At 48.2% G+C, this 12437-nt stretch overlaps 1 protein-coding gene and 1 pseudogene across 2 annotated transcripts in view; one reads left to right on the top strand and one right to left on the bottom strand.

Moving 5' to 3' along the window:
- Window positions 1-12437, top strand: part of LOC120926518 — a 574555-nt pseudogene that overhangs the window by 426825 nt on the left and 135293 nt on the right.
- Window positions 1-12437, bottom strand: part of LOC120928403 (zinc finger protein 300-like) — a 1021177-nt gene that overhangs the window by 903670 nt on the left and 105070 nt on the right. The window lies entirely within an intron of this gene.

Below are 12437 nucleotides of genomic sequence, written 5' to 3'. Positions count from 1 at the left end.
CCCAGATCCGTAGTGCAGACACAGAACGTCCCTCACACCTCTCAGCCAGGACAAGAAGCCTCCATCTTCCACCGGGGACACGGAGGAGAACTTTCCCCTGATTGTGGATCCGAGAGGACCCCAACCATAGAAGACTCATCAGAGGAGCCAAGAGGGACCATCCGAGAGGACCCCCACCATAGAAGACTCATCAGAGGAGCCAAGAGGGACCATCCGAGAGGACCCCAACCATAGAAGACTCATCAGAGGAGCCAAGAGGGACCATCCGAGAGGACCCCAACCATAGAAGACTCATCAGAGGAGCCAAGAGGGACCATCCGAGAGGACCCCAACCATAGAAGACTCATCAGAGGAGCCAAGAGGGACCGTCTGATAGGACCCCAACCATAGAAGACTCATCAGAGGAGCCAAGAGGGACCATCCGAGAGGACCCCAACCATAGAAGACTCATCAGAGGAGCCGAGAGGACCCCAACCATAGAAGACTCATCAGAGGAGCCAAGAGGGACCGTCCGATAGGACCCCAACCATAGAAGACTCATCAGAGGAGCCAAGAGGGACCATCCGAGAGGACCCCAACCATAGAAGACTCATCAGAGGAGCCAAGAGGGACCGTCTGATAGGACCCCAACCATAGAAGACTCATCAGAGGAGCCAAGAGGGACCATCCGAGAGGACCCCAACCATAGAAGACTCATCAGAGGAGCCGAGAGGACCCCAACCATAGAAGACTCATCAGAGGAGCCAAGAGGGACCGTCCGATAGGACCCCAACCATAGAAGACTCATCAGAGGAGCCGAGAGGGACCATCCCCTTATTGCCCCATTCTCACCTCACTATCCCCCTGTCCCCTATCCACTCCACTTCCCCCCTGTCCACCTCCATGTCCCCCCATTGCCACCCTTTCTACCCACTTCCCCCATGTCCACCCCCTGTCTCCTCATTGCCCTTTCCATCCGCTGTTTTGCCTGTGAAGCCTACTGCCCATCTGTCCACCCGCCTGTTACCCCCATAGCACACTGTACATCCCTCGTCCCCCACTGCCTTTTCCACCCCACTCTGTCCCTTCTACCCCCCTGTTCACCACATTTGTTGCCTGTCCACCCACTGCCCCTAGTCATCTCCACTATCCCCTCACCCCCTCTTTCACCACTGGGCATCAGCGCCTCCTGTTGCTCCTCAACACCTCTTCCCCCAGCGCTCCTCTATGAGCACCTACAGTGTGTTCCCTATTGTTCCTACTAATCTCTAATGCCCAACATTTCCCCTCTGATCTCCCCCACATTGACTACAGATAGCAGACATCCCCCCCCCTCCACTGTGACCACAGATAGCAGACACCCCCCTCCACTGTGACCACAGATAGCAGACACCCCCCTCCACTGTGACCACAGATAGCAGACACCCCCCCTCCACTGTGACCACAGATAGCAGACACCCCCCCTCCACTGTGACCACAGATAGCAGACACCCCCCCCCACTGTGACCACAGATAGCAGACACCCCCCCTCCACTGTGACCACAGATAGCAGACATCCCCCCCCCGCCACTGTGACCACAGATAGCAGACATCCCCCCTCCACTGTGACCACAGATAGCAGACACCCCCCTCCACTGTGACCAGATAGCAGACACCCCCCCCCCACTGTGACCACAGATAGCAGACACCCCCCCTCCACTGTGACCACAGATAGCGGACATTCCCCCCTCCACTGTGACCACAGATAGCAGACACCCCCCCTCCACTGTGACCAGATAGCAGACACCCCCCCTCCACCACTGTGACCACAGATAGCAGACACCCCCCCTCCACCACTGTGACCACAGATAGCAGACACCCCCCCTCCACCACTGTGACCACAGATAGCAGACACCCCCCTCCCTCCACTGTGACCACAGATAGCAGACACCCCCCCCTCCACTGTGACCACAGATAGCAGACACCCCCCCCCCCCCTCCACTGTGACCACAGATAGCAGACACCCCCCCTCCACTGTGACCACAGATAGCAGACACTCCCCCCCCTCCACTGTGACCACAGATAGCAGACATCCCCCCTTCCACTGTGACCACAGATAGCAGACATCCCCCCTTCCACTGTGACCACAGATAGCGGACATCCCCCCCTCCACTGTGACCACAGATAGCAGACACTCCCCCCCCCTCCACTGTGACCACAGATAGCAGACATCCCCCCTTCCACTGTGACCACAGATAGCAGACAATTCCCCCCCTCCACTGTGACCACAGATAGCAGACACTCCCCCCCCCTCCACTGTGACCACAGATAGCAGACATCCCCCCTTCCACTGTGACCACAGATAGCAGACACACCCCCCCCCCTCCACTGTGACCACAGATAGCAGACACTCCCCCCCCCTCCACTGTGACCACAGATAGCAGACATCCCCCCTTCCACTGTGACCACAGATAGCAGACAATTCCCCCCCCCTCCACTGTGACCACAGATAGCGGACATCCCCCCTCCACTGTGACCACAGATAGCAAACACTCCCCCCCTCCACTGTGACCACAGATAGCAGACCCCCCCCCCCCCCGCCACTGTGACCACAGATAGCAGACACTCCCCCCCCTCCATTGTGACCACAGATAGCAGACACCCCCCCCCTCCATTGTGACCACAGATAGCAGACAATCCCCCCCACCACTGTGACCACAGATAGCAGACACCCCCCCTCCACTGTGACCACAGATAGCGGACATCCCCCCCTCCACTGTGACGACAGATAGCGGACATCCCCCTATCCACTGTGACCACAGATAGTGGACATTTCCCACCCACCCTGACAGATAAAGGGCATTTTTTCTCCCACTTTCTGCCCCTTCTCCATCATTTGCCCCCCTGTATACTTCCTGTCCCCCCCACTGCCCCTCCACCCCCTGTCCACCCTGCTCCTGCCTGCCCCCCACTTCTCTCCTTCACCCTAATTCCCCCCCTGAACCCCATGGCATACTGTTCATCATATGTCCCTCATTACCCCCCTGTCACCCCAATGCCTTTCATCCACCATTGCCCCCCTCATCCCCACTGCACACTGTCCATCCTATGTCCCCCCCAGTACACCCCCTGTTCCCCCCCACTACACCCCCTGTTCCCCCCCACTACATACTGTCCATCTCATGCCCCCAACTGTCTCAAGCTCGTCAAACCCACTACCCCATCCCCAACCCCCCCCAGATCACAGATAGCGAGTACTTCTCCCCCCACGGATGAAAGATATGAGATAAATATAAAGTGGGGGGGGGATTTCACCAATAGCTGAGATGATGATTGCAGAGATATGTGACTTCAGCGCTATTCAGGATTCTCCTGATTCAGAGGAACAGACGATGGTGATAAATTAGGGTGTGAATAGTCAGCTCTTGGGTCTAGGATTGAAGGAACTGACACCTGGTTGGTAATGACCCCCCTGACAGGCTTGTGTACAGACAAAGGTGGGTCACTGTCACCTCACCGGACCCTTCATCTGTACAATCAGAGGGGTGGGGTGTCATCTCAGATGGGGGGCAGAGGGCCGTTTACTGTGTCCTGTGTACAGAATCCCTGAGAGCCATAAAACGATTGTATGGAGTCTAATGATCGGCAGATTGTAATCCAGCAGATCTGTCAGACAGAGATCTGTGTGTGTATGGTGTCCTTGCAGACCAGGCAGAGGAGAAATCTTTACAGCACGCAGCTCTTTATTGTGATTTGTTTGTTTTTTGGTTACCGGTTTGCGCGGGTTTGGAACCTTCAGTTCCCATATTTTCTTTCAGAGGAGAAATCGCCATGTGGTAAAAATCGATCGTAAGTCCAGTGTCTGGTGTGGGGGGTACATGGGGAGTGGGGAGAGGGAGTAACACAAGGATTCTAGTTTGTAGGGGAGTCTGAGGACCCCAGAAGTGTGTGCTGATTACTAGACTGATCCCCAACCCTTATGCCCCGTACACATGATCGGAATCTGACTGACTTTTTCCATCGGATATTCCGATCGTGTGTAGCCCCATCTGAGTTTTTTCATCAGAAATTCCAATGAGTTTAGGTAGTTTAGGTGAGGAGTTTAGATATAGAACATGTTCTCTTTTTCTCCGATAGAATTCCGATGTGATTTGGCCGGGCAATAGCCGCTCGTGTGTACGGGGCATTAGAGTTCAGATTGTATGTACGATTTGTATCTGCCTGTGTGTGGCCAGCCAGCTAGATATGTGTGGAGTCTCCCTCTAGTGGTGATCAGAGGTATTGCAGGCTGTGCCAAGTCTATCACAGCTGGTATTACTGACTAACAATAATCTCCCTCTCCTTCCCTCCTCCACCAAACAAGGTCCTTGCCTCGGTTATCTTACTCTCACTGCCCGCCCACCTCTGACATCATCTTCCCAATTTTACAGCTGAGGCTGAGGCTGAGGCTGTGGGCTTGATCGGTCATCCTTTCCTTACCACTGCTGTGACCGTGCCCGCAGACCCGCGGACTCGATGTCCACCGGTGTCCCGCGATCGTGTCACGGAGTGGCAGAACAGGGAGACGCCTGTGTAAACAAGACATTTCCCGGTTCTGCCTAGTGACAGAACAGTGATCTACTCCTCCCTGTCATCGGGAGAAGTAATCGCTGTCATGTCACTTGTAGCCCAGCCCCCTCACTTAGTGTTGTGGCACCACCACCGGCCCAATTTTTATGTCCCTGTTTAACAGGGGCATGTAATTACAATTCTTGATTCAATATTTCACAGCAGGGCCCATTCCTGCGCCCACCAAGAGTAATTGTGAGGGTTTAAAGCAGAGCTTTTTTTCTCAGAAAATAGGTGCAGGAACCCAACCATGACCCCGGTCAGATTTCACAAACAGTAGGAGGGTCTTAAAGGGTGCAGAGTTCAGGGGGTTACACACAGAGTGCAGAGCTGTAAACACAAAAAACAGACTTCTGTGTCTACAAGTGATTGTGGTGAGCAGGCACCAAAGGGTCTGAGCCAGAGGTGGTGGAACTGAGTTCCCCCAAGTTCCCCCTGAAATAAAGCCCTGGTTTAAAGTGTTGTAGCACCAGCACCAACACCTAATGCCCCGTACACACCATCACTTTATGTGATGAAAAAAAACGTCACTTTAATTGACCGTGTGTGGGGGAAAGCGTCGTTTTATGTCTTGTAAAAAACGACCAAAAAAAATTGAAGCATGCTTCAATTTTATGTGTCATTTTTCAAAACGTCGTTTTTTACTTCACAGAAATTGACCGTGTGTAGCAAAAAACGTCGTTTAAAAAGACGTTTTTACACCCGCGCATGCCCAGAAGCGAGCTTCAATGGAAAAAGTGGTGAGAACGTAACCTCGCTTTGCTAGAACATTGTGAGAAAAACGATGGTGTGTAGGCAACTTCGTCTTTGAAAATTGAAGTTTCAAAAACTTCATTTTTTACTTCACAGAAAATGTCTTTTTTTCATCACATAAAGTGATGGTGTGTACGGGGCATAAGGCTCAAATTTCTGCAGAGTATATAGGACAGGCCACTACTTTCAAACATCCGACTTACAAACAGAAGGAGACAACAGGAAGTGAGAGGAAATCTACCCCTAGGAAGGGAAACTCTCTTCTGTAAGAGGTGTCTCCTGTCCACTAAGGATGAGCCGAACACCCCCCTGTTCGGTTCGCACCAGAACTTGCGAACACACCAAACGTTTGTGTGAACTTTAAAACCCTATTAAAGTCTATGGGACTCGAACATTTGAAATCTAAAGTGTAATTTTAAAGGCTAATATGCAAGTTACTGTCCTAAAAAGTGTTTGGGGACCCGGGTCCTGCCCCAGGGGAGTGTTTGGGGACCCGGGTCCTGTCCCAGGGGACATGTATCAATGCAATTTTTTTTTTTTTTAAACTGACGTTTCTTCAGGAGCAGTGAATTTAATAATGCTAAAAGTGAAACCATAAAAGTGAAATATTCCTTTAAATTTCGTACCTAGGGGGGGTGTAAAGTTAGCATGTGAAAAAGCGCATGTTTCCCGTACATAGAACTGTCCCTGCACAAAGTGTCATTTCTTTCAAATAGTTTTTATTAGTATTTGTCAAATAGAGCAATACAACAGTATCAAATACAGTAGGGTGTACAGTGCAGAGTAACGCGTGGGTTCTCAAAGAGGTTAATGTCGAGCCACATACTGCACCAGCCATACATCCATTAGGTGAATATCAAATGAATATCAAAATACAGTTATGTTAACATGGGGGGGGGGGGGAGAGGAATAAAGAGGGAGGGAAGGAGGGGAAGGCAGAGAGCATCAAGAGTATACCAGTATATTCAGAAGGTAAATCAAGTGGTCTTCTGACCATTATACCAGACTTGCCAGGGATCCCAAAGGGTCAGTACGGTGGAACAAGAGTGTTTTCTATGTGCAAGGGTGGTCTCGTACGTACAGTGGGTTTTCACCATTTTTACTACGTCCGTTAGTGAAGGGACATTTTTGGATTTCCAGTTTCGAGTGATCAGAAGTCTTGTTGCTAACAGTACGTGTACAGTCACTAGTCTCAGGGGTGATGGAATGTCCTCAATGGTCAGATTAAGGATAGCTAGCGGAGGTGTCAGGGAAATGGGTATACCAAGCATGTTTTGTAGCATCGATTCCACTGATGACCATAACAGTCTCAGGCATGGGCAGGACCAGAAGATGTGGAGAAGAGTGCCGGGGTTGTTACAACCTCTCCAACAGTCGTGAGATGTGTCGGGGTGGAATCTAGCTATCCTGGATGGCGTAAGGTACCATCTCATCAGTAATTTTTGCGAGAGTTCCCATAAGGAGGTGCAGGAGGTGTATTTGTGACTAGACATGTGCATTCGTTTTCGTTAGAATGCATTTTCGTCCGAAAATCGGTTTTTTTCGTTATCGTTTTAACAAACGATAACGAAAGCTCAAGAAACGAAAACCGAAAGATCCGACATAAAAAATGCTTCATTTTCGTTTTCGTTGCGGTAAAAATTCGATATAGAGAGATTCGACATGACGCTAACTGAATACAGTGTAGCAATCTGTCTATCGAACCTGATATTGCACACACATGGTATTTCTCGACATTAGAGAGAAGAGATTCGACATTATAGAGAAAAGATTCGACGTTATAGTGAAAAGATTCGACGTTATAGTGAAAAGATTCGACGTTATAGAAATAATAGATTCCACATTACAGAATAGATTTCGATTTATGATAAAATTCTGATTCGACATTATAGACTAGATTCGACATTATAGAGAATAGATTCGACATCCACATTATAGAGAGATTATAGATTCAAATAGATTAGATTCGACATTATATACACACAAGTCAATACAGTACACTACATACACAGCACACACACATATATATAGGAGACAAGATTCGAACATTAGACAGAAAAGATTCGATATTGAAAGAATTGGGTGGGGGAAGTAAAATGATGATGATGAGGAATGTAATTGGCTGATTGTAACCAAAGAGGAGGAGCAGTAATAGCCTGTTCACATGTTGCAGCCATCTTGATTTCACATACGATTTGCTAGCAGAGAGAGACACACATGCTGAAGGATTTCAGAAGTCAATCTTAGCTGCTCCGTTTGTCAGTCATAGAAGCTGAATTATTAGCACTGCAGCAGCAGTGTTGTGAATTGATATTGATTTGATAGTTGATATACTAGTGAACAAACCTGTTGCTGGCTTGCTGCTAGTATTGTGATAGCCTCAGAGGCTGCCTGCCAGTGGGGGGAGGGGGGCAATTTATATTATTATAGATTATTCTTGACTTTAGTACAACAGATGTCCTACTTCACTTCTTACCACCTTAAACCAAACCCTTAGTATCCCCCCAACCTCTGCCCATTAAATTGAAACCACACCATTGCTTGTTGGGGAAAAAATAGGCCGTAGCAGCCTGATTTATTAACATAATATATTTTAACACAAACTAAGCAAGAACATCTGCTAACTTAAAACTACCTGAAGTTGGTCCCCGCAGGCAAAGCCTCTATCCTTCCATAAAATATCTATATATATATAAACATATATATATATGCCCTTTTTGCTGCACTGCGGTCTTCGGATTCCTCTGCAGGCCTCAAGCCGAACAGGCTCAAAGGCGTCTCACGACCGTAGTGCTCCATACTCCATTCTTCCAGCTAACCTCCGTTAACTGGCATCACCCTCATCATCGCCTATCACCGACAGGTCATTAATTTCATTCTCAAAGTCTATTCCTTACCCGCAGGGACCAACCAACGCTGCCACGACAACCCATTTTTGAACCTGTAACAAAATATCAAGAAAAACAAACACACACCACAAATCACACATACTACAAACCCCCATGATGTTTTACCACTACAATAAGGGGTGGGTGGGCGGGAAACTTTCTTCCGCGCTGTGTTGCCGGGAGGGCGGGGACCAAACATTAAATAAACTCCCTTCCCCCGCCCCCCGGGACCTGACAGCCAATCATTAATTTTGCTGTCCCCTGTGACGTCAGTCATGCCAGCCCTCCACCGAGTCCACTTCGTTCCCCTGCTCTGGGCTTTTCTATATAGATTGAGATTCCAAGTACACATGTACAGCCATCTTACTGTTACTTAAACTTCCGACGATTGCTACCAGAGAGAGACAGACATACTCTGAAGGATTTCAGAAGATTTTGTCAGAGAACCTGAATTATAAGCACAAGTGAAGTTATTGTGTTAGTGCTGTAAATTGATCTTGAGTTGATATTAGTAGTGTGATACTAGTGATAGTGTCAGAAACTTATAGTGTCAGAAACAATGTACCATTGCAAGGGAAAGGTGAAGGCAGGTCGTGGTCGTGGTGGACGAATTGCTAAAAAAAGTGGCAAGATCTCTGATACTAGTCTCTCTGCCGCTACAACAATGGGTGACCGTGTCACCACCACTGCCACCAGCAAAGCTAGTTCCACTAGTAGTAGTAGTAGTTTTCCTGGCAGACCACCAACATCTGCTGCTTCTTCCACTGCTAGTGCAGCGCCTCCTGTCATGGCTTCGTATTTTTATGGTAGAGCCAAGAGATCTATTAAAAAACAAGTGGAGTTGCTGTTACAACAATCACCACCACCACCAATGACACCGCCAATGCCACTGCCCACTGTGCCCAGCTTCCCAAAGAAGCAATTGACAGCAGCAGAGACAGAGAGTGAGACTTTGTCTTCTTCATTGCCCCATGAGAATGATTTGGAATGTGATGCTCCTCTTTCCCCAACCACTGCAGACATGTTATACACTCTTACCCCACAAGACATACAGAATGATTTGGAGAAAGGGCAAGAGGGATATTCTGTGAGGAGTAGGACAGGTAGCAGTTCACTTTTTTCATCTGCTCCTAACTCCCCTTCTCCCTCTCTTATTGTGGAGGAAGAATTCTGTGATGATGACAGTGACACCGACCTAGTCCCCAGCACCCCTGCCATGAGCAATAGCACTAGTTCACCAAGTGTAACTGTAGTGGCACTGGCAAGTGCAACAGCTTCCACCACTGGTGTGCTATCTGCTGCAGCTATATCAGCCCTAAATAGAGATGAACAGGGTCAAGGGGCTGCATCCCGCCGCAGCAAAGTTTGGAAATACTTTCAAACAATGGAAGCAGGCGGGTTCTTTGCAAAATGCAAATTGTGTGGGAAGCAAGTAAGTAGGGGTAAAAAGAAGGGACATTTAAGCAATGCTGGTATGAACCTACATCTTAAAAATTATCACCACTCTACTTTACTGCGGGCAGAGGCAGAAAAAGATGGTAGCGCAGGAAGCAGCATAACAGACTCTGACTGTACTGGTGGTACCTCCTCAACCACACCATTTACTCAGAGCCCAGCCAACAGAGAGGGTCCAAGTAAAACAAACCATCCACGTGCAGTAGTTCCACTGCAGAGCCAATCAGGCTCCTCATCCTCCCAAGGACATCAGCCTACCTTGGATAGTTTTGTTGGCTTTAGTTCCAAGGGCATGTCAAAACAGCAGGCCAACAAGATCACTCGCCTCATTGCCCAATTCATTGCTGTTGGAGGAGCCTCTTTTCGGATGATTGAAGGGGAGCCGTTTAAACAGCTCATACATGCCCTTGCTCCACGATACGTTGTTCCTGCACGAACAACATTCAGCAGAAAGATTATTCCAGCACTATATCATTCGTGCGTTGCAGCATTAAAGGAAAAAATGGCCAAAGCCGAGGGTCAGACCATTCATTTGACCACTGATTTGTGGACAGCTCCCAGCGGTCAACACGCTTTCCTGTCTTTGACTGCACACTGGTGGGAGGCCACTGTGCCAGTTGGTGGTGTAAAAATTCCAACTTCATCAGGAAGCAGGTCTGCAGCGCAAGACGAGCAGGGTTATCAAGCTTTCCTGCTCCACACAGAAGTCTGTGATGATAAGCACAGCGCTGCCAACATATTGCGGGCAATTAAATCAATGTTGGCCAATTGGTTTGGAGAGCGGGCAGTCACTAATGTTTCTGTTGGCTTCATAGTCACAGACGGAGGTTCAAACATGATAAAAGCGCTCCAAGATGGATCTTTTGTTGGTGTGCGCTGTTCTGCACACATACTCCATTTAGTGGTCAAGGGTGCAATCCCAGTGGAAAAACACAATAAAATAGCTCAAATCTTGGAACTTTGCAGGAAGATTGCAGGGCATTTCCACCGCAGTGTACGGGCTAGTCAATTGTTGAGGGAGGAGCAAGAAAAATCAGGGCTCCCCATACATCGCCTGAAACAAGATGTCAGCACCAGGTGGAACTATACCCTGGAAATGCTGGAACGCATTTTGGAGCAAAAGACAGCCATCCACAATCTATCATCCCGCCACAGCATTGGGATTGATGATTACACACTGGGACGTGATGACTGGTGTATAATTGGTCAGCTCGTTTCTGTCTTAAAACCCTTTCGGAATGTGACGGAAAACTTGAGTCACAGCAATGCCAGCCTAGGACAGGTCATACCCTTATTTACCTATCTCATAGATAAGATGGGATCGTTCCTAGAAAACACGGAGCCTCTTTGTGGCAGCCCACTTCATGCCGATGTAGTGTCTTTCATCAGAAAGCTACAAAACAATTTAAAAGATCGGAAAAATGACCGTGTCTGCAAAAGCCCTGAACTCATGCTGGCTTCCATGTGTGATCCCAGGATCAAAGGTAAATTGGCACTCAGAGACAACACCCTCTCCTACTGGAAAGAAAAACTAATTGAAAGGGTCCTCAATTTGCAGCAACAGAGATGTATGCCGGATGAGGCCGGTTTAGAAGATTCACCTGCCATGTGTGCCATTCCAAGGCCTAGCACCATCACTGAACAAACAGAGAGTGAGGCACGTGCATGTTGGGTCGAGGCACTTGACAATCTGGTGGATGCAGGTCAAGCAGCAGGTAATCGAGAGGAGAGCAGCGCCTCTGAAATGGTCAGGGCCTACCTATATGAAGCACCTTTGCTTCCTACAGAGGAGCCTTTGACCTATTGGGATGGGAAGAAAAGTGTGTGGCCTGGTCTTTGCCTGGTTGCCCAGCAACTACTATCTTGTCCTCCAACCACTGTGCAAAGTGAGAGAGTTTTCTCTATTACTGGGAATATCCTTAATCCACACCGTTCACAACTGACACCCTATTTGATGGAACAATTAACTTTCCTCAAATTTAACCTCCCCAAGCTGGGTTACCCTAACCTTAACTTGTGAGACCAGAACCATGTGAAGATAGATGGGACTCAGAGGAACCATCCAAATGTTGAGGAAAATCTTTTTTTTATTATTTTTCTTACCACTTGACATTGCAATAGCAGTTGTCTTTGGTGTGACCCCCAAGATTTAAATAGAATTAGATTTTTTTAAGCAAATTTTTCACTTTATTCCTTCCATTACCCTTTTTTGTAATGAGTGTTGTGAGTGACTGACTAGAGTGTGAGTGATGAATGAATGAACGAATGAATGAATGAATGTAGTGTGAATGGACAGTAGCAAGGGTTAAAGCCTTGACGTGGCGCTACTGCTCACGTGTTGCTGTCTTTGTAAATACAAATAGCAACGTGTGCTAATTTAACCATTTTTGTATGATGGTCTGGAAATGAGACAATGATTATAAAGATGACCTTGAAAGCATGACAGTTACTCTTGATGGAGAGACAGTGTCAACTCAAGGATCACAGTATGTTACCATACCAACACAACATAGCACAAAGAAGCATACAGCTGGAAACGTGATTCTATGCAAGGTAGATTAGTTGGTCATTGCCGATCTGCATCCCTGGGGACAACAGGGCCCTCTCTGATCCTCCGCCTGTTTCATGACCATCTGTAATTGTCTCCAGTGTGAGTAATGCTGCCGCATGGAACGGCGTGACTGGACACAATATAAATAATATACATGGGATTACCCTTTGCACTTCGAAATAGTGTAGAGAGAAATCTCTTAACTTTCCTAAGTTCAGCCTGAT

This window comes from Rana temporaria, chromosome 2 (genome assembly GCF_905171775.1).
Source record: "Rana temporaria chromosome 2, aRanTem1.1, whole genome shotgun sequence".
Taxonomy (NCBI): Eukaryota; Metazoa; Chordata; class Amphibia; order Anura; family Ranidae; genus Rana; species Rana temporaria.
Note: the sequence above shows the minus strand (reverse complement) of the source record. Positions and strands in the feature narration are given on the sequence as shown.